Here is a 25,834-nt window from a genome sequence, read left to right as displayed (position 1 = left end):
TCTTGTACAACACGCTTCAATCGTGACCTGCAACCAGGACTTCTGTCTGGTTCTGTCAACCTTTGGTTTCTGAGATCGTGTCTATGCGGTCTGCCCACGGCCAGCAGCGACGCCCTGACTGCAGCGGTCGTTCCCGTCCCTGTTTTCTGTGTCCTAAACCCTGTCACACTTCTTACCTGTAGCCTCCTGTGCCACCACAGACCAGGGGATGCCACACCTTGGCCTGTGCCTCTCCGCTTCGAGCCACCACCTCAAAAGTGCCATGTTCTCCCAACTGGTACATCTCAGTCCCAAATCACAGCACTTCTATTCCATCCCCACTGACCTCCCAATCTTCACATTCACACACTGCCAGAGGCTCCATCTATGACCTGCAGTGACCACGTCGCTCCAAAGTGGCATCTCCAAAGTAATAACTGCTCTTTGTACTGATCTGGCAATTTGCTGGCTCACAGAGGCAAAATCAAAGCGTCCGCATTTGTTACGTACAGTGTAATCAGGATTTTCAACAGGATTTCAGAGGGAATGTCATCTGCTGTAACTCATACACCAGACAAAAAAAAAAAAATTAAACTTGTGTCTCTAAATTAGTGCTCTGAGTAAAAAAAAAAAAAAAATAGGAGAGGTGTGCCATGATCACATTTAAACTAATTTGAACCTTCAAAGTAACACAAGTGTTGGCTTCATAGCAGAGCACAGTCTGTATCAGGGCACCAATGGTAACAGAAGCTGCCTTGTCCTACTCAAACCTCTTCACAGTCAGGTGTGGTTACCCCATCACTTACCTACTGTGCAGAACAGCTCAAACCAGAGGAGTTTTCCCTCCTGTACCCCTGGAACCAGACTGTCCTACCCATTTCAGTCTCCCAGCCTTGAAAACCTACACAAATCCTTCACAGTTTCCGGGAGATTCCATAGTTAACAGGCTGACACGCTTCCAGCACGTTACTCACTTGGGTGAAGGAAACGCTCTATTCCCCAAACAAAGCAAAATCTGAAATTACACCATTTGGATTCACACTTCCTCAGCACATAATAATCAGTACATCGCAGCTCTACCTTCAAACTGCTCACTCCTCTGGCCATCTGGCGACTTGTGCCAGCCTCGCCGTGAATAACCCGCCTGCCTGTCAATACATCGCCTGTATGAAACACTTATATCTTGGAATATCGCTAACCCTGCTCGGTATATGCGGCTACACTTTCCAGCATCCCCGTTCCGGCCACCACGGCAAATCCCGGCCGAGCCCAGACCTCGGTTCCATCGTCCCTCGGCTGCGTCCTGCCAACACGCTTTCCACAAACTGCTCCACCTCTCCGGACACGAGCCGCTGTGCTCTGCCCGCTTTCAACACCCTCTGCCGCTGTAAGAGGCAACGCGTGGCCAAAAGCAGCAAATACCTCATGTGCATTCCTTGGCCGCAGCAACAGATGGGGACGGAACCGAGCGGGCTGTCACTCCCTGTCACACTCACCATGGGACTGTCACTGCAGCTGTAACGCTTACCAGGCTCCCCAGGCGCTGCTGAAAGGGTCCCAGTTAATTTTCAAAGAGTGTCTATTGAAAATCTAGAGCGTGAGGTCTGGGGCCTTGCCCCCAGTTTGGCAAGAAGGGAGATGATGGAAGACCTGAGGCTGGAAAGCCCACAAACAAAAAGAGTAAAGCTCTCGGTGTGAGGACTCTTTGGCTTCAACCCAGTGTAGCAGATCCCAGGAGTGACATTAAGAGGATGAAGATGTGATCTAGCAGGGGAATTGGGAGGAAAGTGGAAGGTCAGAGCGCAAACAGCCCCGAGACCACTGACTCTAGTTTTGCAACAGCAAGACCCCCTTGCACTGCCCCGATAATTGCCACAAAGAGGGAAAAATTCCCTGGACTCTGAATCCTGAACCCAAGTACCAGAAGCCCCAAACTCCCAACACGAAAATCGGGGGGAAGCACATGCAGGCAACAAGCTCTGTGTGCAAGGAGTCCAGAGCCCCGGACCCTCAGATTGGAGAAAGAGCGATGGAAGCAGAAACCTTACATGGCATGTGGTCCAGCCGCTGCACATTCTTCTCTGCTGGAAAGGTGTTTCAGGAGAAGCGGATATCCATGGAGACACGCATCACAAGCCAAGGAGGGAGCAGCAAACTCTTCTTGCAGCCACTGAAAATCCCCCTGGGCGCAGGGCGGGCGGTGACTGCCTGCGATGGAGACGGGCATCGTCCTCGGAGCAGCTCCCTCCCTCCCACACACCAACCTCACTTATTCATCGGGGCTGCCGAAAGCCGCCAAGCCAGGGGTCGTGACTCTCCCTTCCACACCCCCAGCACCCTCTGAAGGAAGTGACATCATCCCTATTCTGGGGAGATTGTGTGTGAATTGTGGGAAGGAAGACGGGGAGCGAGAGCAGGCGATGCTGTCAGAGATGCAGGAGAGCAGGAAAACCCTCCGGCAGCAAGCGCGGCAGCACGAACCTCCTCCCTCTTGTCACCGGGATGCTGGTGGGACCGGGAGCTCTGCAGCAGCGGTTCGGGCTCGTCCCCAAGCCCCGGGAAGCCCTTGGGTGCAGCCGATGGCATCGGGCGACGTTCCCGGAGCAGGACTGGGAAAGGCTCAGGGCCGCTGGTGGCTCCTCTGGCACATCCTGAATGGCCAGGGGGTGGGGAATTGGCTGGGACACAAAAGGGGCACACAGAGGGGGCCACCCCGGTGACAGAAAAGCGAGACTGTTCCAGAGGAGCAGCGTCTCTTTCTCTCCCAGGCCTTTTCAGCCGTTAATTCCTTGTGACATGCTCTGGGGTATGACAGGATGTGGGGGAAGGGGAGAATTAGCTGTCTGTAGGGGAAGGCTTAGAGAAAAGAGCAAGGGAGAAAAATGCTACAGCAAGACAACATTCCAGCTAAACTGAGGAGATTTAGTCTAATCCAACATCCCATCACGGCTGACATTAGCCTCAGAAGAAGGGTGTACAAGCAAGTACAAGCTGAAGAGAGCCAGAGCTGCAGGAGAAGGGCTGTGCAGAGCTCTGGCACTGCAGGAGACCACCCACACCCCAGGGAGACAATCAGCTACTCCCCAGCACCCAAATCCACACGCAGGATTTGCTTTAAGCTCGCAGCATCACATACACACCCCGGGCACATTTGTGCCCACACGCTAAACCCCCTGCAAACCCAGAAAACTCCTCAGCCCTGGAGCCACAACAGCTTGCAGACTTGCAACCCCACCTCGACCACCTAAAAAATCTCCTTTCCTGGTCCCTGGCTCAAGCTCCTGCAGTTCAGTGCGTTACTTGTTATTCCTGTCAATCAGAAAGAAGATGGGAGGCCAACACCAGGCTGAAATCAGATCCACCAGGTTCTTCACACTTTGATGGACGCTGGGCGATATCTGCACAGAGGGGCTGGCAGGAGGAAGCCCTGCTGGTCCCGCAGTATGAGTTGACCAAACTCCCTCAAAATAATCACCGTTCAAAGCCCAGCAACCAGACCTTCACTGCTCAGGACTAAAGAAGCCCAGAAGAAAGGGGATTTCTAGGTCTTAGCTCTGTTGATGGTTGCAGGAGTCACTACAGGACAAAGCCCTTTGCTGTTCTGCAGAAATCCAGCCGTGCGTACCGACACGCTGATCCTGTTCGGGATGAAATGCCACCGCGTTCCCAGGGAATGCCACAGCTGGGACTGCCAGCTCTCACAGCTCATGTGCTGGAGCTGCTTAGGAAAATCCACTTGGAAAACTGAAAAAACACCCCAATATTTGTGTCACGGCAGCATTTCCTTCGGGGTTCCTTTCAGCAGAAGCACCTTCCCTTCAGTACAAGCCAGTGTCCAGAGACGCGTGTCCTGCTGGTGCTGCAGCCTGGCTGGAGAGCCCCAGGGGGACAGGGACACCCCCATGGTGAGCCCCAAGTGTCACCTGAGTGGCCCAGGACAACACCTGAACACCACCAGATTAACTCCATTCAGTCAGGTCCTCCAGATCTACCGCCCGAGATGGCAGCTGCAAACCTGCTCCACAGCCCCGTACAACCTTCCTCCGCCCCTACAACAGCACTGTAAAATAACCACACTCGGCAAACTCAGGTGACCAAAAATTACATGGGGCATGCTTAACTGAACAGCTCCTGACCCTTAAATATCTGCTGGTTCATGAAATACAAACTCTTCCCGTGAAATCGCATTTCCGTAACGGACAGGGTTCCTCTCCTCAAAGGATGTCCCATGTGGGCTTTCTCGCCAGGTTGGTCCTCACCCCTGCAGCTCACAGAAACCCCCCGGCCCCACCGAGGACGCCTTTCCATAAGCACTTACTGTACTCGACGGAAATCATCAATTGGAACTTGGATCCAACTTCATCCGGCTATTTCTGAGGGCCTTCAGTGGAGCTCTTTCTGAGCTCAGCTCCTCACAATCTGGGAATTGTTCTTCCCTTGCAGGAAGATGTGGTGACATCCAAACAAGATGTCCCGACACTGGGTAGGAGACGTTTTCTTGCTACATCTGCGCACGTACAAACCCAGTTCTCCTCTTGCAGGACCCAGCGTGGAGCATGAACTAAAAGACACAGTTTGTTGCTGTGTATCTCACAATTTACCCCTAACAAGAAACAGCAGAAATAAGTGGTAGGACAGATAAAAAAAAAATCCAAACCTTCAAAAAGTGCCATTCCAGGGTGTGAATATCTCAGAGCATCTTAAAAGAGGGAAGAATATCTACCCAACACACACAATGTGGAATAGAAGCTCATAATATAAGGTGGGGACTCACCATCCAGCACCAAAGCCCTTCCAAGATAGGGCTGCATTTTTACACGGGGCAGGAGATACCTATTGATACCTATTGCAAGAAATACCTGCAGGAATTGCAGGGAAAGCTCCTTCCCTCGGGGAGATGGTACAGCAGCTGCCAGAAGGCTGTGAGGATGGTTCTGTTGTGATTTAATACGATTAAGGGAACAGACCTGTACTTTAAAGAACATTGTATGTATTAATGTAACATCTAAGAGCCATATTTACAACCAAGTCACAGACTGCTCAGCATGGGCAGGGACCACTGACAGAAAACAATGGGGTCTTTAGTTTTGGAATATCAATTTCACGCTTTTAGGAGTCTCTTTTATAGTCTCTTGCTAGAGACTAGAGAATTCTTCTTTAACATCTCCCATTTTGCAAGGAGAAGCAAATCAAATGAGTCAGCGCCGGAACCATGGGACTAAGTCATTGGGTTTGAGAAAGGAAAGGTTCAAAGAGCCTCCTGTGGCTCGGCACATTTCAGAGGCGGCTCCCGCGGGATAAGGTCACTGCGCCAATCATCTCACTCCAATGTCATCACCACAGAACTATTATAACATGATCAGGTTAGATTTGGAACTACGATACTGCCCACTGACACAAATACCCAAAATATATCTCCGAGTATAAACTGACCTTCAAAAGCCAGGGGACAAGAACTTACCTGTACGTCCCACTCGTTTAAATTGTAAATGTTGGCATAAATACACCCTCTGAAGCGCAAAGGGGATGGTCACAACAATATACGGTAGTAACAAGAACAGACTGGCCAGTTGGCCCAACACCGGCCCATCTCTGCCAGCTTATTCCTCCCCTTCTTGACACACATACAAAATATCTCAGTATCTTCTACCTGTTATTCCTCACAAACATACACGATATCTCCTATACCTGTTACCTTCTTGAACCTCGCAGCCTTGCAAGTTTTGCCCTTGAATTTCAAAAGCCTCTTAGTTTTTCTTAAAGAGTCCTTCTCTCATGAGGAAAAAAAAAAAAATCAGCTCTAACACCCTTACTATTAATACAGAATATTCAGCATTACATTTGCTATTCGCTCCAAACCGGTTATTTTCCCATAGAACAAGGTTGTGCACAACACACTGCAAAGGGTTCAATGCTGACACATCACCTGCTCTTGAGCAATAGTATTGATAACCCCATTAACTGAGATGCCGAAATTCACAAGTATTTTTTTTAAAGGAGATGCCGCCATTAAAAATATTTAAGTTGGATTTGGGGGGTTCTGTACGCAAAAGGTTCAAGTTTTCACGCATTTTTCTGCAACTGCAAGGATTAGTAGTTTTCCCCTAACAACAACATGAGAGAAAGTGATCATTTAAGAAAAAAACAAATAGACTGCAAGCTGGCAACATCCATCAATGGAGTCACACACAAACGTGCAACCTGAACAGGGGAACCAGCTAAAATTCTCATCTTTAGCCTGCAACAGTGGCTCGTTTGCTTCTGGAACAAAGCTATTCTTTACAAAGCTGAATACATGTGCCAAACGGGTGTGTAAATAGGAAAAAACAAAAACAAACCACAACCAGCAGGATCTGAAGTCTCCCCCCCCCCTTTTTTTTTTCCAGCTGAGATATCCCACATGCAGGATTTGTCCATGGGCGAAAAGGAATTTTGTAGGGACAAGCACAGTCCTCCTCTTAAAAGCACTTTCGTTTTGGTACCTGAGGACAGTGAACGCCGTGAGACATTTCAACTGCCCAATTTAAAGGAAGAATAATGTTCTGAGAGGAAAACAGCCTCACCCTACAGCTCCAAGATTACTCGTACTTTTCCCCTTGACAAATTAAGGAGCATAATTTAACTCCAAACTTCGTACTTGTCAGACTGCAGAAAATTAGAAGTCTCTGTGAATAAGCGGTCGAGAAACAACAGAAGTCGCCATATAAGCTTACCTTAAAATGAGCCACTTTACTGAAAACCTGGGAGTGCAGCAGGAGCACAATCCAAGTCTGCTGACACTAATTTAGTTAAAAACAACCCCCAATCGTTGTATCAATGCCGACATATCTGCAACCACCTACATTTTGTGCTAGCGAAGCCCACAATCTGAGCTTCTGGCGACTCCAAGCTCGAGCAAAAATAATGTCCAAGTTGCTAGGGGGAAAAATGTATTAAAAAAATGAAACTAATTTTGTATTTTAAATAGAACTTACTGTTCTACAGGGTAATAAAATCTGCTAATGTTTAATAGTCAGCAACCAGAGACAAGAAAAGCTTGGCTGGAACAGGGCAGGGAGAGGATGTGGTGAGATGTCATTTGGGGGAGTTGACCTAAATTTGTAAATACAACAGGGACCTCACATCCAAAAACACTGCGCACCCCAAATCTGAGATGTATCAGCATGGAATGCAAACAACCCTGGCCAACCCACACGTCTATATGTGTACAACAGTCCATTTCCCCTGGAAGCAATTATTGGGGATCAAAATTCTTTGGTTTTGTTGCCACATCCCTGGCTGTATTTAAAATCTGTTAAATCACAGTTACCACAGCCATTAATTTGCATATAGGAGAAATAAGACGGGCTGGATTAAGTCAAACAGGGCAGAATGAAGTGGTGAGTGGTACTTACAAAAGGAGTATTTCAGATGCAGCTGACTGGTGCCAATCTGACAGCCTCATTTCTTTAGGGAAGCTACTTTTCACTACAATACTGGTAAAATTCAAATCTGGCGGTTTTACTCCACCCTGGAATGCTTGTCACATCAGCCACCTTAAAAAGAAAAAAAAAGGAGGAAAAAAAAAAATCAGGAGGAGCATATTTCAAGGTGAAAATAAATATATTTAGCAATATATCCCTGCTACAGTTAATCTCAAAGCAATCTTCCTTCGGAAAGAGGACAACCGCAGCCACACTGAAAAATAATTGCCTCTCTCTGACAGCACAGGAGGCTCCCTGGCTTCTGAGTTTACACTAGTGGGCAAACAGTTTTCCCAATAACTTGACTCATTGCTTCAGGAATTCCCCAGGGGATGAGTCACGGAGAGGGAAAGCCAGCAGTCATTCCCGGACCACCGCTGCCAGCGTCAGAGGAGCGAAACAAGTGGGAGAAGAGACAAAAAACATCGGTGCCAAACTGCGCGGTCAACAGCGCTCCTTGGCAGCCCTTCCCCGCTCCCCTCCCCAAAAAAAGGCACAAGCTCCCCCGTTGAAGCAGCTTCCGAGCGAAGGGAATTGCTGCCGAGCGGTTCCCTCCATGTGCCAGGACAAGAGGAGGCGGCGTTGGCTCCGCATCTGAGGATGGTTTGCAAGGGAACGCGGCTCTGGAAGGGAAAGATGCTCCGGAATTAAAACCAGCACCTCTGCTTCCTCTCCCCAGCACCGAAGGGGATATAATAGGGGCACACACGAAATTTGAGGGCTTCCGATTCCACATCACAACGCCCCGTGCACCAGGGTTCACAGATCACGCTGCTTTTTTCTGCTTCACAACCCGCCACAACTTACCCCGTGATTTGTCCTTTTCTCACATCCCATCACTAAGGGGTCAGGCAGGTAGAGGCCCAGTTGCAAGTAAAAAATGCCAAGAATCAGCACTATGTGGCAAATTCTATGGTGAACTAAACCCTAATGCACCTTTTCTCCAAACCCATGAAATCCTGGTATCCACCTCTCCCACCAGTCCCCCAGGGCCCCCAATCCGTTTCCTTCCAGCATTCAAATGCAATTCCCAGTAGACAGACCAACACACTATTCGAGGGTCCCACTTCATTTTGCAGCTGGATTTCCCAGCGTCTCAACCGCTGTGGTTTCCCTGAAAATACCACATCTGTACTTTATCACAAACACAAACCTGACTTGTCTGTTACTCCCCAAACCTTCCCAGGTTCCCACTTTCCAACAGCTTATTCCTCCTGAGAGCATCAGCCCCGCACCTTATTCAGCAGAATTTTTTCTATTTCTTGCCCACAACTCTGGATTTCTTAAAGCTTTCACTGAAAATCAATCTAAAATCAGGATATGCTACAAGGAGAAGCATCAGTTATTCTTGCAAACACATCTAAACCAGAATCTAACTTGATATTGAGATCATTCCCCTTCCTCAGTATAACACTGACTTCACAGAAATAACCTAAAAAACCCCAAACAAAACCTGAATACATTTTTTTCCAACGAGATCTCGTGCAGTCTAATAATCTCTAGCAGGCAGGGAACGGCTGCTTCTCTCGGCACCAATCCAGGCCACGTGCCCATATCACCCAGCGTATCCACTTTCACTTGAATGTTTACCCCGGGGCATTAATGAAGCAAAGATCAAACACCAAAGTAACGAGCTCTATCTGGTGAAAGACGCGTGTGTTTTGCTCAGGACTCAGGAACGCATGCACAGGCAAAAATAGGCATTTTTACCCAAAAAAAAGTGTCAGCGCAGCAGCGACTACCTTTAATGTACATCCCACGTCGCATCAACACCGCAGCGGATTTGCTAAAATCCTACAGCAGAGATCTGTGACTTTCAGCTTGGAAATTTCCTTGGCTTGGATAATATCACTTCCATATATACACTGTGAGAGGCCCTCCAGCGTGTGACAACAGAGCATTGTCACACGAAACACGGACATTCACCATGCGCACGTGCACGCCGACCCGCTGCTGCTCTCAGGCCAGCACTCCGGGCGCTCAAAAAGAAGCTCTGCAGATTTTTAAAGCTTTTGAGGTAAACGCCGGTAGAACAGCCTTGTATCGACCAACGTCCTTTTCTCATCCTAGACCAGCCCAAACTAGTAGAGATTAGAATCTTAAAAAGATTCTTCTATTGCTCTTGAGCTCAAAATGAACATTTAAAGCCCAACTCTGAATTTTCAGATGCTGGGTTCTACAACTTCAGAAAAAAACGTGGTTCTGCCCCTCCGGTCTCATGCCTTCCACGGTGCTGCACGAGAACAGCCCTTGAAATAAAACAAATCATCAGGCTAAGTATTCCCAGAAATAAAAAATAAAGTCTTTGGTTATTCCTGCCTGGAGAACAGAGCCTTCTAAAGCAAGCTGCCAGCTCTGACCCGGCTCACACAACGCTTGCTAATTACAGTAAAAGATGGGAAACGAGCAGGAGGGACAGGAGAGCCAGACTGCAGCTCTCCGCTCACCCAAATGACAGCTCGAGCAAACTTTCCCTGCCTCGGTGGTTGCTGCTATAAATACCATCCCCGGGGCCTCCGCGCTGCAGGAGCCCAAATCCCTGTCACCTCCCGGGGACCCGCGGGATCTCCGAGCAGCCTCCTCTCCTTCCACGGTTACGCACACCCCAACACGCCGCTCCTCTCCCATCGTCCCAGTCCTGCTGCTCTTACACACACCTCAGCACCTGCTTTCTCAAAGCCTCCCTTGTCTCAAACCCAATTCTTTAGATTTTATGCATCTTTTTCCCTCCTCTGGCAACCCACTCCCCTATTATTCTGTCATTCTCTTACTCCCTTTTTCTTTTTTCAGTCTCCACTGCAGCTTCCCTTGATTGCATCACTTTGCAGCCCTCTCTTTCTCCACATTTTCATTGCTAAGATGCCCTGGGAATATCTTGAGAAGAGCAGAGCTGCTCCTTCCAGCTGCTGACAGCTGTTCTCCAGCCCAAAAGGCTTGGCCATTAGGAACACAGAGGAGATCGCTAAGGAAAGAAGGAAAAAAAAAAAAAAATCACCAACTGTTCGGTGCACGCAGCTTCAACTCCCTCCCGGCGGAGGAAATGAAGTTCCCAAATTCAGCCCCAGTGGAAATTAAATCCAGGCAGTTCCCCGGGACTGATCAGTTCGCTTTCCCTCCGGCCACTTTGTGCAGCTGGTGCTTCAGATGAAGATGCTGTGAGCACACGCGTGCAGTGCTGCAAGAGGCACAGAAAGCAAAAAAACCAGCACGGGTCCCACACCTCTACCTACCATCCATCACTGGGATGAACAGACCAACACGTCCTCCTCTTCCCCTAAATTCTTGCCTGTCCAGCGAGATACAACTGCAATCCTGGGCCGGATCCTCCAGCTGAAGCAGTTGGATTCTTCCCAAATTTTAGATTTGCGATAGAAGGCAGGAATCCTATTTTCATTTTGCTTATGTAAGCAAGGATGAATCAAGCCCAGGTTTCTCTGATCTTCTGTCATATTTAAGCCTCATATCTATATCTTTCCATAACCCAGAGCTAAAAAGCTTTTTTTTTTTCTTTTTTTCAGACAGAGCCTCCATTAGCTACAGTTCCCAACAGCAGCACACACATCCCTCCTCCGCAACGCCCCCGCACACTTTCTGCTCACATTTACCGCACAGAACCTGCACGTACAGCTCAGCCACAGCCCCGGGCCCTGCCCGGGGTGACACAGCCCCCGGTGTCCCCTCCTGCTGCCCAGGGACAGCCAGGACATCGCAGCGAATTCAGTTTCCAGCTCAGCCATTATTGCAGCAACTCGATTTTAGAAGCTCTCCTACTCAAGTTCTATAGTCCACTAGCTTTCCAGCTACGAGTCTTGCAAATACTCTTTCTCTCATACATATTTACTTCAACTTTTTTCCCGTTGTGTCACAACGCTTACATAGACTTCTCTGCTTATTTTTCTCTGCGGGTTCACCACCGTAGACCCTGGAATTTGAAGATCTAATTACCATCCAAACGTCTGACAAACTCAGCTCTATGTTCCTGTCTCCAGCCAAAGTACCAGGCATCTCCTTCTCACAGCACACCTACCTTTTCACCCTTATTTCCTAAATTAGCACTCCATTTCTTTTCAGGTATCATCTTGATATACTGACCATCTATACCTTTCTACTCTACCTTACAGCTCACCCAAAATCCCAGTTGCAGGGCTCTTTCCAGCTGACTTTCCTTGGGCCTTTATGAGGAACATCACCTAACAAGCTACTTACTGCTCATTTAATTACTCTGGCTCCAGAAGAATGTACGTGAAGGGGCTGGATGAAGCAGACCAGGGATGACTGTATATCCTTCATATAAATGCACACATCGCTAATTGTATAAGACCTCAATGTAAGCAAAGCATTTCTAGCCTGTCCCAAGGGTTGTCTTGATATTTTCATGAAAACACACGTTTCTCCTTGTTGCCACCATCCTCCTTTTTGCCGTACTCCTCGCTTTCATTAGCAGCTGCTAGAGAAGTCACTGAGCACGTTGGTAGGAGCTGGAAAAGCCTGTCACAACTAAATTAGCGTCTCAGCCACCAGCTCCGTACCCAGGATGAGTTGAGCAAAGATGGACAGAAGTGCAGTGAGAGGAGGTGAGGCAGAAGCAGATGCTCCACGTGACGAGAGCCGCAGCAGCAGGAATACCCTGAAAATTATTCTTTGGCTTCAAGCAGCTGGACAGACATGAACCAAAAAGAACAGATTGCAGCTGTGCTTGAGGCTGACGGCTGGTTATACCGAAAGAAAACCAGGAACAATTCTTCCCCGAGCTAATGGAGCACAGGGACACGGAGCAGCCACACACAGGGGGTCACCAACTCCGGTGTCACAGACTGCGAGGAGGTACAAAAAAGCAGCAGGAGACTATTCAGAATGTAAATCACAACTAAAATATAGAGAGGAGAATCATGAAAAAAGTTGAAAGGGATCAGAGATCACAAGAGAGGGTTAAGCTGTCTTCTCCCTGCCAAAGAGGGGTGGACAAAATTTAGGTAGAAGCTCCATCTAAATGCCATCAGGCTGGTGCCGGCGAGCTACGAAGGAAAAAGGAACGAGACTGGTCAGCTTACCTGTGAACACCTAAAACATGAAGAGATTGCCAGACAAACCAGCCCAGCCACACAACTAGCCTGGCAACTGCTGCAGACCCACCAGAAAAAAAAAAAAAAAAAAAAAATATATATATATATATATATATATCCTGTTTTCAAAGTGACTCGGTTGCACTATTCTCTTTGCAAGAAGGGGTGGACTGGCATAACATGCTCCACCTAGAACAAGCCCTGAAGTCAACGCCTGTCTGAACAAGAAAAATGTCATCTTTCCTGAAGAAAAGCAGCGGGGTCATCCTCGAAGCTGCGCGGGGCCTCGGATCCGCTCCCGGGTGCACATACAAGAGCTGCAGGAGAAATGCTCTGGGACATGGGTGCTGCGCGTCCTGGGCAAGAGCCAGGACGTCCCACTGCAAATCTCTCTTTATATTGAATTCTATTGAAAAATATAAGACATCGATAACTTGGCAGTTTTTGTAAAAACAAAGGAAAGCAATTTCACTTTTCCATCAATGAGCAAAAACGAAGAAGTTGACCCCAAATCTCACCCAGAGGATTTCGGACCTGAGGCTGGCTCACCCTCGGGAAGGGTCGCTGCTCCAGCAGCTCTTTGCAAAAGGACACGTTTTTAAATTCGTTTCCATAAGAGAAGCCACCTTCCCTCCAGTCGAGCAGATAAGAATTTCAAAAGCCAAATGAGTCTTCACACTTGAAGTTATAATCCAAACAGGATTATAAGGGGAAAAAAAAAAAAAAAGCTGTTTATTCAGATCTGCTCCAGGCCAAGCGATTGGCTCTGAGCCGACAGAGTTTTAGGCCATTAGAAGAGAGAGTACTTTTTCCTCTTCTGCTGTAGGCAATGCATCATTATCCCTGTAATTAAATTTAGTGCCTTTGTGGCAGTGCTTCTGCAGGATTTGTCTAGGTGTGGACTTTTTTCCCTTTCCTTTAATTATATTACAATTAACCATGAACTGTCCATTTGTTTCAAGCTTTTCAGTTGGGCTTTAGAAGGAAATGCCCGAAACAGTCCTTGGTGAGGATGTTCTAATAATCTTGGAAGAGATCACAAGCACAAGATCTGGGGTTTGGTAACTAATTCACTTATCCTTGTTGCAAGTGAACTTTCAAAGCGTGCAAAAAAAATTCTTTATTTCATCTTTTTCAGTTCCAGTTCTTCATTCAGATCCTCATTCTTGATTAGAGCTCAAAGGCCTCAGAGCAATATTATATTGCAATTAACCCAACTGATTAAGGCATAATCAAGCACCTAAGCAGCCAGCATAGACCTAGCCCAGGTCTGGGCTCTTCTGCACCATCATCCTGTGCTGGTTCTTATCCTCAGTTTCTCACCCAGTCACTGAAGTTGTGAACGCTGCTGCCCACCAGCCACTTCAATTTTCCGCTTTCCTTCCCCAAAGCTTGTATTATTTGGGGGCACATGGCAAGAGGTGTGTTATAAAAGGGTGCCTGATGAAAACACTGTGGTGTTTTCACTGTGTAGGGAGTTCATTACCAGCACCAGTTGGTGATTTAGTTACTGTTGGAAGGAAGATAATGAAGAACTCTTATTTATACGCATTAGTTTGGCTATTATTCACATGAATAACTAATCTTTTTGTAGATCTTGGGATGCACAGCATCCAATATATTACATAGTAGAAAGCTGCACAGATAATTTATGGTTTTATTTTCACTGCAAGGAGGAAAACAGCGGAGCAGACAGACCCAGCAAGCGTTGTCTGCTACAGCATCCAGTTCTGAGGAATGACTTGCCCAACACGTAATGAATTTGAGCATTCTTTAAACTGGAAAAAATGAATGCTCACAGCCTCCCCAGTCCCAGCTGGGATCAGGGTGTCCGGCAGAGAGCAGACAGGATCCTACTTCAATTGAACAAATGATACCAAGAGGCCAAACTGATGACTCTGGAGTAAGGAAATGAGAACACCGGCGGAACGACACTATGAATAATTCACTATCAGTTCAACAATCTCTTCTGACACCACTGAAATTTTAAAAGTGTTACAGACTGAAGTTAATCTGGAAAAGGATAAAAGGATACAGAGGACACAAGAACGGCCCTGCTCCCTTTCCACAAGCTGGTTTTAAATTGCAGCCCACGTGTCTTCTTCCCTCTCTCCCAACGCTTTACCCTAGTACACCAGGGAGGAGACAAACAGCAAAATGGAAAAATTCTGTATTTCCACCAGCAATAGGCTGTATGTGAAAGAAGCAGGGCAGAGGCAGAGACGGCTTGGGCTCTGAAATGTGCTCCGTTCTGGGATAAAAAGCTCATTCTACGCAGACAGGAGCACAGAGGCACAACTGACAGGCAGGGGAGCCCCATTAACCACAACAGGGAAGCAAAGCCCCTGCCCTGGCTCCTCTCCAGGCTGTCACAGGAGGGTGTATATACACATATTAATGTATGTGTTGTATACGTATGTGTGGGCTTACCAGGACTGAAACGCTCAGCCTCACTTTTGGCTGGATCCGAGCCACAGAGCTCAAGTGGCTTCACCTCCATTTGGCCATCGCATCAGACAACCCCTAACAAAATGTACAATAAAAAACTTATTTTCTCACCCAGTAAGTTGGAAAAGGATTTAGAAAACAAAAGCGTTATCAGGAGGGAAGTCCAAGAACCCAGAAGTAAAACATCAAATAGAAAACTAGGAGGGAAGATGTTAAAAACAGAGTAAAGCAAGAGGCTCCCTGGGCTGGCAGTGACCAGGCAGCGTGTTCCTGCTCCTGCCGCTGAGCGACCTTTTGCACAATCCATCTGCAGAACACAAGAGCCATGCACCACAAACACAATTAATAGTCAGGTTTTCTTTTTCAAGTGCCCACGACTCTGACATATCGATTTTGGGGAAATGGAAGATAAAATGAGGTTTTTGCAGGCAAAACCAGCAGCTCACACCCCCCCAACTCACATTTCTAGGGTGGGCTCTGCTCCCTCCACGAGGCAGCTGGAACCATGTTCTCTAAATAGTTCCAAGTCTCAGGAGAAAGGCTACAAAGGCAGCAGAGCCACTCTTCAACCGAAGCACTTAAACCTTCCTGCACACCGAAGTGATCTCAATTCAAATTGCATTATACGACGTTGGCAACACAGAAAATCTAAGAACTGTAAAGAGACAATATTCTTTGCATGAAGCACAACGAAGTTTAAGTGCCAAGTAGGTATCATATTTAATGGTCAGCTACCAATTAATTGAAAGCCCATCATTTTGAGAGTAGGAAACACTTGACAACTATACTCCTGATAATAAAAGGAAGAGGCACAACCTGGCCCCAGCAGCAGAAGTGGCCCTGGAAGCTCCCAAAGGGAAAAGCTCCACCGAGAACAACTAATTCAGCCGAGGCCCCAACATCTTTTTTTTAGCACTGCGGATGTGAGCCACAGTCTGAAGTTTCACTGGCCATATTGTGTTGACTTTGTAACAGTCGAAGAACCAGGATGTGCAGCTGAAAAAAATTATGTATACATAAGAACAAAGGGAACTTTTTCTAGGAAGTGATGGGTTTTACTCACCTGACAAGGTCCATTTTGAGCCTTTAACTACCGTGACAAACTGGCAAAGCCACCAGATATCTTCTCTTTGAAAATAAATAGAAATAAAAAAAAAATAAAGCTGTTGCTGGTGATGAGGAAGCACACTCATCCATGAGCTTTCCAAAACACTTGTTGTTAAAAACCTAAACCTCTTCATTAATCAGACTCCTTTCTTTTTTTGCCATTTTCAATTTACAGACTGAGCAACCCAACTTTGGGACTGCAGTTCTCCCTAGGTCACGTAATGGAGCAGTTTTCCTTGATGCACCATGAATTTTACACCATCCAGCCTTTCTGAAGAGGGAGAACCTACCACAGCACGTGGGCTGATCTCCCCAAGAAAAGAGGCGTGTTAGACCAGCCCGGGCAAAGTCCAGGCTTTGCTAGGAGCGGCTCTAACAACAGCCTGCAGCTCAATGCAGTGGAAACAAAACCAGATGTCTCTGCCCTGAACATCTTATCAACTTTAAATGGGGTGGTAAAAGAGGATTTACAAATAGTTTAGTCTGGGTTGCTGACCCTGCTCTGCGGCTGTATGAACAGAGCTGTGTTTGTGTTCTCATCCCACGGACACGCACGGCCTTTTTGCTGCCTCCTCCGTACCAAAAAAGAGCAGGGAACTGCTGAGTCCGTAAAACAGCAGCAGGGTGGACTCTCCATCTCCTTGGCCAACTTGTAATTAACTCTGTGGCCAGAAGGACTGACACAGCCTTGAAGACGCCGCACAAAATCCCGTCTCCTCTTCAGCATAGAGCAACTTGCCGTCAGGAACCCATCAGGGAAAGAATAAATATTAGTTTCCCCACTTAAATCAGAAATTAAATCCTTTTCCCACCTTTCTTGACAAATCCCCTCATAGTTGAGAATTCAAGCCCTTGTATCTCCAATCTGTTCCCATAGGAACGTGAGAGCCACAACTGCTTCCAGCCTCAGCTCCTTTTCCGACAGAAATACCCAACGAAGCCTCGGAAGCCTCGCTCCTGCAGCACGAACACTACGATATTTGAAGATAAAGATAACGCTGATCTCTCCTACTCTTGCTCCCTACAAAAAGGCAGCAGCAGCCACAGTCCTGAGGGCCACTGAGTCTTGGATAATTATATCTTCCCCCCTTTGCCGCTTTTTCCTTTTCAAAAATCTAGAGTTTAAACAAAAACTCCCTTATGAAATGCAAACTCCCGCACAGAGGCAGCAGTGGGGTGCGCGGCCGTTGAGCAAACACCAGCATATTCATTGAAAGCCCAGGGAAACAAAGCGACACATTTTCTGCAAACAGGATCTCCTGCTTCTCCAGGTTTGGACAAGCAGGAGTTCCAGTATCGCACCCTCTGGATCCACGAACTCTCCACAGTGAGACGCTTGCACCTCCAGATGCGAAGGCAGAGACCAACGTGCAGAAGCTGCAAGCCCGGAAATACTGGAATGATAAAAGTAATGCAGAAAAGAAGAGAAAACGGGGCTCACTCCCACTCCCCACCCAAAAGCCTCCCTGAAATATTCACAAAAATGAAGCACGTTACTGAAGTGGTGCCTGGAAAAGAACTGAAAATTCAACTTACTCTTTCTTCAGGAGCTTTTAGCCCTTGTGGTCTCGGCCAGAGGCTCAAGAGCTGCATTTTCACATGCTCGCCGAGAGGGAGTGTTTTGGCGTAACACCAGGTAACTTACAGTTCAATGGTTTGCAAAACAAATCTATGTTAACACTGAGATTTTCACATCAAATCCGGTCATTTAAAGTGAAAAGGTTCCCGATTGCTTTAACCGCACCCTTTCGTGCTTTTGCACTCGACAGGATTTCATTCCACAGCCACGAGATACAGAGCAGTGACGTAAAGTGCAACAGGAACCAATGCGATTTCTTCCCTTATAGTTTAAGTACGTTATTTTTCAAATATCATTCCTACTTGTCTAGTGCTGCGACCATACGAATGCGAGGCCTTATTTCGTATGAACACATTTAAGTGGGAAGCAAGATTTGTCTCTTGCTGTCCTCTGTTCAATTAAAACCCATCCATCCTACTGCTTTCAAGCGTGTCTTTGTTTATAACAGATTTCAAAAGTTAACTGGAAAAGAAAGATGAGCAGAGCAGCTGGAAAACCATTTTTTTCATCAGTTAAATACAACAGCAGCTGGGGACATAAAGGACATTGACTTGTCCATTGCACAACATCGTGATGTTTTAACAGCTCATTACTCAGGTAGCTCAGAGAAGGACGGTCCAGGATACTCAAGGCTGGAGAGAATTCCGTGTTCCCCATGGGCAACTCCATCCTCTTCCTCAGCCAGCTTACCCCAGAGGAGCAAACGAACGCACCCTGTACATACAGGAGCAGCTGTCACATAACTTTAAAAAGTAATGTAACACTTCGTATTAGCATCGGTAGTCATTTCAGAGAATAAACACAGTGAATTCCCTTCCACTGTCTTGACTCAATATTTTGGGGAGTTTGGAGTCGTTAAAAGCAGCTGCAGAACCTCAAAATGCAGAACAGCAGCAAGTCCTTATTGGGCTTTCGGTTCACATTGTGCCAAAAGTTCCACTAAGGCTCATTTCCTTTTCTCGTCCCTGATGGCGGACACTTCCTTCATTCATTTCTTTCTCTGCTAATGCCCGTAAACAGCCATATAACCTCACCCAGCCACCCTGGCAGGTCCAGACACACACAACAGGACAGAACGAGGATGTGATGATCTGGTGGACAAAGAACTGAATTCCTCTGCTTTTTACCACTCCCCATAGAAGGAGGAAGAAAAAAAAATAATTCACTATTTCTGTGGTGATATCATCCCCTTAAGGACCCGGTCATGGTAACTCATTACAAAATAAGCACTGCACATCCCAAAGAATAAAGGTTAAATGCAATATGGCTTAGAGTTCCTAACCAGAGCTTTTCAAGCTGTTCCAGGGAGTGAAGACTGAGGAACCAGCAAAACCAGGAACCCAAAATGTAGGTTCCTTGCACCACAAAGGGTGTGAGTAGAGTTGTTCCTTTCTTCAGTGCACATCTAACCACTTCCAAACACATGGCGTGCACATATACATGTCCTGCAAACTTGCACACTAGATCACAAACAGCCAGAGGATGTATATTCGCATTTCTTCTCCCCAAATACCTGCTACCTACTTCACAGCGGCTCTTCAGGCTTTCTGCACACGCCTCCCTGAACAAGCCTTCGCACACACCCCCCTCTTTGCTGGGGCAAATTAAATACACTTGACACTTCTTGGGCTCGCGTGCAAACTCATACCCAGCGTATTGCACATTCCCAGCGCCATCAATCCGGCCAGCGGGCTCCCACTCCAGCCGCCCGCACCGCACCGACTCAGTGCCCTGCGCAGCAGAACTCGCGTCTTCTGCGCCAACCTCCGCGGTTCCACCTCCGAACCCACCTGTGCCAATTCCTCCAATGAAAGTCAGACTGAGGCCTCTGAGAATCAATAAATCCTCTTTGCCACCAGCAGAGAGCTAGAGTGCTATAAAGCAAAGTGAACCGGGAGTCAAACGCAAAGTTCTTCGTCGCAGACTCTTCCAGGCCAGTAATGTTGTGGAGAACCGAGAACAACACTCCTCGTTTCCTAGCGAGTTAAATTTGATTATGGCCCCTGAGGTGTTCAAAAGGGTTTGCTCTCAGATCTGGACAAAAGTGCATTCTTTGTTTTCTATTTAAAAAAAAAAAAAGAGGATAAAAGACTATTTTCCAAAAGCAAGACATTGAACCAGCGATAAGCATGAAATTTAGCGGGGAAAGGGCTTCTGGAAAAAGCAGCCTGTGGCTTCCTGCAGAATGAAGTTCTACCACCACAGTTACACAAAGGCATTTTGAGCTCCTCTTGTGTCACTGGAGCTCAAGGAAAACTCGACCCCTTCCAGTTTCAGAACACGCACACAAGATCTCAGGAAAGGCATCGCTCACTTCCTATGCGCTTCATTATTCCTGTGCCAAATAGTTTTAGCCCCATATTAACCTCGGAAGGAAGACTTGAAAAGAAAGAGCAGCCTCTTTCTCTGCTAGAAAATGAACAAAAATGACAAAGGTGAGGGGAAGAGCAATCCCACAGCACAGAGGATCTCTGAGAGAAATCTGCCATTATTCTCCGCTCCACGCCGGGAAGAAAAAGCACCCACTACAGCAGGAACTTAGGAGAGAAATCGCAACTTAATGCTTCTTCATTTTATTTTAAGGACGGAACTCATCCATCATTCAGCAGAGCAAATGGGAATTTTACTTCCTCTGACGGGATCACGGGCACATTTCCCCTCCAAGCAAAAGGTTCCTATCTGAACAGCCTCGTTTAGTGCAGCGTTGTCATTAGCGGCTGGTGGGTGCCATGGAGATGGTGACAAACAGCGGAACCAGGCAGAACGCGGGCACAAAAAGGGTCCTGTGGTTTCAAAGGTTAAATTGGGCTGAGAGGCAACGCAGTCGCATGGGACTGGTGAAATAGGACACAACGTCTTTGCAGGGATGTTCTGGAATCAAACAGATCACTGGGCTAGAAAAACTCTGCCATTTCCAGAAAGTCTGAGGCTGAAGTTCTTGAAAACTGGCTGGTGCCCTTTTCAAAGATGTCATGTTTGGAGTTCAACAGCAGACAACCAACAAAGCGTCCACTTACTCGTCCGGAACCATTTAGCGATGGAGAATTACGCTGAGTTCACTCCATTTAGTATTATGCTGCTCACATCCGAATTTTCAAACACCAGAATCCGAGCTGTGTTTTGGAAAAGGAAAACCGTACATTTTGGAGACTGACAAAGACAAGCTGAGCACAAAGGGAAGTTATTAGACTGCACTAAGTTGAATTTCCATGAAGAAAGCTTTAAAATGGTCCTGATATGACCAGGAAATACAGTTTACAAGACAAGACGGTGGAATTCCCTTCATTCAGGACCGTCACAGGCCGGCTGAGGTGCTGCCAGCTCCCCAGAGGCATCGGACTTGCTCTTATTTTATGGGAGGTGAAATAGTTAATTTCCCAGGAGAGAAACCAGCACATTTTTGCAAGATCATCTGGCAGATCACACGGGGGAAAGACAAACCTCCAGAAGCTCAGGCTTTTGAGCTGGAATCTATATTCCAAAAATACATCCAGGCTGTATCTATGGCTGTAACCACCAGCACGCACAGTACACAGATCTCTGCCAAAAAGACAAGCAGTGACATAATACTAAATTTCATTCTTCTTTCTAAAAGATGCAGAGCTGTGTAAACTCCAACTCCTAACAGACGTGGAGTAGCAGATCAGATCTGAATGGAAACCTCACAGGGTAGAAATGCACTGGAGGGTTTTTTTTATTCCCTATACCAGCCTCACCATTTCTATTGTACTTACTGCAATTAAACTATTACTATAACAGCAAGGTCCTGAATTTCCCTGTTCCTTCCTATTATCCAGTTCAATTCTATCTAAGGTGGCCTAAGGGATTCACAATTTCATCTGCACTGTTGTTGTTCTTCAGAAAATAATAAGCTCAGCCTAGAAGCTTGTTGGGATCTAAACTCAGGATCTCTCAGGTCTGTGCCGATAATCATATCTCTAGACCAACAAACCACAAAGAAACAGATGTTACAGAGGGAAAAAAAGACACAGCAGATGCTTAGAGCACCTATTTACTAATTACTCCTAGTAACCATAAACACAATTTAAAATTATCTTAGCATGTCTTCACAAGAAAAGGAGAATTTCAAACAATTTCAGTATCAGCAAAGGCTCTGCTCTCCTTCAGCAAAGAGTTACAAGCCCTTCAATAATGACATTCATTGTTCAGATGCTCCAAGCAAATCTTTTCACACATCACGGAGCACCAAAATACATGAAATAAGAAACAGTGGGAGAACAAGCTCCTGAAAAGGATCATAAGGTTATGGAAATGAGATCGGTTGAAACAACTCAAAAGACAAAAATTTACCTTAGTGTTGGCTTCCTAGAAAAGTTGTAGTGGGTTTTTTTTAATCACTGCTTGCTGAATAGCAGCTTTGCCTGATGAAATGGCAAGAATACAATGAAAACTACAATTTAAGACTCTAGATCGCATCTCGTACCCTGATTTCAGGGAGAAATTCTTATTAAGGTCAAAGACATCACTGAGGAATCCCCTTGTAGTTTGAATTTCGCACAAGGGAACAGGCAAGAACGAAAAGCAGGCTGGCTACCGAGTTCCCAGTTTGAACACAACTAAAAGCCACGAATTCTCACGCAATCCTGTAGACTTTTGTAGCCAACCTGTGAGCAGAAGGCTGAAACTCCAGTGGGAGGAGGAGAATTTCCAGGGCTCCGCAGGAGCACGAGTCCCGTTAAAGCAAAATTCCTGTAAAAGCAGAAAAACTGGAAGCTTCGGGGTTAAGAGCCCACAGCAAAACTCCTGGTTAGTTGGGCAGCCCCTGCTTGCCATGCAGATTTTCTGCTCTTGCTGCAAGGAAGAGGAAAAATAATCAGCAACCTTTTGTATTTCATCTTTTAGCTCGACATCTTTTCAAACAAATCCAGAGGATGAGGTAAGGGACCTGCAGCCCTTTCACTGGGGAGGGGAGAAAAAAGGATAAAACGGAAAAAAAAAAAAAAAGAAGTGGCTGAGAACAGAGGGCACATTTTTCTCTAAAGCTCAGTAGGGATTCTACCTTTTATATAAAATCACCAAGGTACAGCAGCATTACGCTTTGCACCTAAACCAAAGTTTGTAGGCATTTTATATCAGAACATTCCACTTTACTGTATGTTGCTTCTAAAACATACGGCCATTGATTTTCATGTGCATCGTTATCATTTTTTCAAGATGTAATGATGCTTCAAATAATTAAATAGTCCACAGTATTTTAGACTTTTTATTTTTTTAGACAGATCAGTTATGGCTCCATCCTTATACACACTTAGTTTTATACCGAAAGGGATCAAGACGCCAGGGACCATGACTTGAACTCAGGCACCCAAACAAGCAGAACCCGAGTGCTGAGCACCCTGCACTCCAGAACTGGCTGTGGAGCAATTGCTGCTGCAGGAGACAAATAAATATATTGAATTATTGGAAAGCAGAGTGAGCTGTAGTAAGCAGGGTCAACTATGAGTAGACTATCAACTCCCAGCTATATCTGCGCTCTTAAAATAAGCAGCAATTTGATTTCAGTTTTTCAATGGGCAAACTTTCCCATATCTTATCAAAATCAGAAAATTAATTTCAGTTTCTTCCATCTTAAAGGTTCAGAGCCAGACAGATACTGCACCTGGCAAATTTTCAAGATGTTTTTCCTCCGATTTCTCTTTGGAAATACACAAACCAAAGCCTTCGCTTGAAAGCCAAGGAATGGAGTTTCTAACTAGAAGCATCACAGCAATTCCCACCCCCTGTGAAACACATACAGACATACATTTAAATTACAATGTCATGTACGTACAATGCAGAAGCCAGAAAATGTAAGTGCAAAAGTAGCTTCGAGTTCAAAGCGTGATTGACTCTGATAATCTATATTCCAGCAAGAACGACCATCCCCAGATCCCAAGGGTCCGTTTGTCACGCTCCCGATGGCACAAAGGGCGCTTTGATCAGCTCCTTCCCCGCTCTCCAAACACAGATAAAAATAGTTCTGCTCTTCCAAGAACCTCAATTGCTGTCTCTTTAAATGTAACTTCCTCAAGCTCCGCTGCTGAACCCAGCTCAGGATGTACTTATTCATCCTCTGGATCATTGTCAGACTCAGAGTGTCTTGTAGTTTTAACCAAATATTATTTTGCTACCGGGGTGGCAAAGCTGAAACAGGGAATATTCTGTTTGCTCAGCAGAAAAGCAGGGTGCAGGCAAACTCCTCCAATTAAAAGCTGCTTGTTCTAGAGCAGATATAAAAATATAAAACTTTGCTACCCAAAGAAAAAGTCTCAAACACCCTTCCCCTGTCTGGTTCTTGTTTTTGTGGGTCCCTTCCAGGCAAAATAATTAGTATTTATGTTGCTTTAAGGAGACTTTAAGTCACAAAGGCTTGGAAGAAGTGTGTAAATCTGGTTTGCAAATCCATACAATTTTACAGCAACTCAAAAAGCAAAGTGACCTAGTTTTGATGAGCTAACTCCAAATTAATTCACTTCTAAGATGAGGCCGCACAGGAAACACCCCCTGCCCATTTTTACACTGGACATCATAAAATGCCTAAACATCTGGACCTTCAACACCCTGGGATTAAAGGTCACATCACAAATAGAGATACAACCTGAACTTCACATGGATTACACGGCTGGTTTTCCCACGGGAAATGCCAAAGGGTTTTACAGAGGGAATTAAAGGCAGGTGGGACTGATAAAAACACGCAGATAAGCGGGTCTGTCAAGGGGCAGCTACACGGCTCCAAGTTTGTGCCTCCAGTTGCTGCTTAGATGTACATGGTGTTTAAGTGATACAGAAAAATCTCGTCTGTCTTAGAACGAACTGAGGTAGATACAGCATGAGGAACATGACATTTATATTCCTACCCAAAGCCCAAAAGCGTATCCGTGCGCATACCTACAAAGCGGATTTTTTTGGTCATAACTATTTGTTCACGAGGAATTTTGACAAAGTTTCATAAAAACTAAAACTCAGCCAAAATTTAGTACAACGCAAACACGCCGAGTAGCTGCTGAAGACAAGTCTCCTTGACACTTTCAAACAGTTTAATATCTACATTAATTCCTTTTTTAATGAAACACACTGATGGGTATTTTGGTTCACCCTATTCCTCTTTTTTAACATAACTTTGTCATCAGAGGGATTATTTTCATCCTTCCCACTTTCCTTCCTGCAGTAGCACATTTCTCAATTTTAACGGCTCAGATCATACCGTTGCACAACGTTCCCCCCCAGGGCACAAGATGAGGAATGGGTGGACACACAACACTGAAGTTTGACTTTCACATTGCCCATTTCCCACAACAATTCAGCTGTCAGGGACTGTCAACAATCCCTGTTTCTCTGACTTCCAACTTGATTTTGCCTATAGGAATCCAAAGGATCTAACCCACCACCTGAAGTTCAAATGGAATTCTGATCAGACCTGGTTTTACAGGTCGGCGCTATCAAGATTGGTGCCGGCAAATATATGTAATTCAAGTATGTAAGTTTGAGTCTATGGCACGTTATAGGAGTAAAAATTTGTACAACGACAGACAGTAACTCCCAAATCTGTTCTTTTATCTAAATACAAATGAAAGGGAAACATTACTCCTCTTTTCCAAAGAGTTCTGGTTACAGAAATTCCAGGCTCTATGCATTATTAACCACATAGCGGGTGCTGTTCGAGTTCCTTGTCCCCGTTACCGTTCCAGCCTGACACATCCACCAGGCTGGGCAGAAATCTCATCAGCAGCTTTAAGAACCCACTGAAACTTTTATGACACAGAAAGCTAACACCTAGGACAACAAATAACTTCACCCAGATAACGTTTTCTATTTAGAAAGCTTTCCAGCAGTGCCCAATAGATATTCCTTTCTCCTCAATCACAAAATAACCTCCTTAACGGTGTAGATGCTTCCTCACATATTTCACCAATGTCATAAAACCGAAAGATTAAAGACTCTGCCTTTACAAAAGCCACTTCCTCCAATTTCATTATCTCCCAACCACGACTATTTAAAAACCACTCAGCCTGACCACACAAGCTCAGACACTTTCCCCGTTCAACCAGAAGATGACACTCAGTGGGATGTAGCGACTCATGACCAGGTAACATCACCAGGTTCCATCCTGGCCAGCGAGTAATCTCCTTCCCATCTGGGCGGAGGTTATTCTTCCTTCCAGAACCATTTTCCTCAACGTGCCGGCTAATCCATCA

The 25,834-nt window shown here is 46.0% G+C and overlaps 1 protein-coding gene across 7 annotated transcripts in view; it reads right to left on the bottom strand.

Annotated features, from left to right (window-relative positions):
• Positions 1-25,834, bottom strand: part of DAGLA (diacylglycerol lipase alpha) — a 74,854-nt gene that overhangs the window by 35,985 nt on the left and 13,035 nt on the right. For 2 of the 7 annotated variants that reach the window (XM_065636220.1, XM_065636218.1), the window contains exon 2: positions 7,374-7,514. The gene's annotated coding sequence lies outside the window, so the exon portion shown is untranslated. Of the gene's footprint in view, positions 1-1,254; positions 1,351-2,027; positions 2,188-4,297; positions 4,417-7,373; positions 7,515-8,249; positions 8,282-8,903; positions 8,937-9,184; positions 9,378-25,834 lie in introns of those variants that run through there. The other 5 variants (XM_065636221.1, XM_065636219.1, XM_065636222.1 and 2 more) reach the window with 5 other exon arrangements.

Source organism: Caloenas nicobarica, chromosome 5 (genome assembly GCF_036013445.1).
Source record: "Caloenas nicobarica isolate bCalNic1 chromosome 5, bCalNic1.hap1, whole genome shotgun sequence".
NCBI lineage: Eukaryota > Metazoa > Chordata > Aves > Columbiformes > Columbidae > Caloenas > Caloenas nicobarica.
This window is presented reverse-complemented; position numbering and strand designations above follow the sequence as displayed.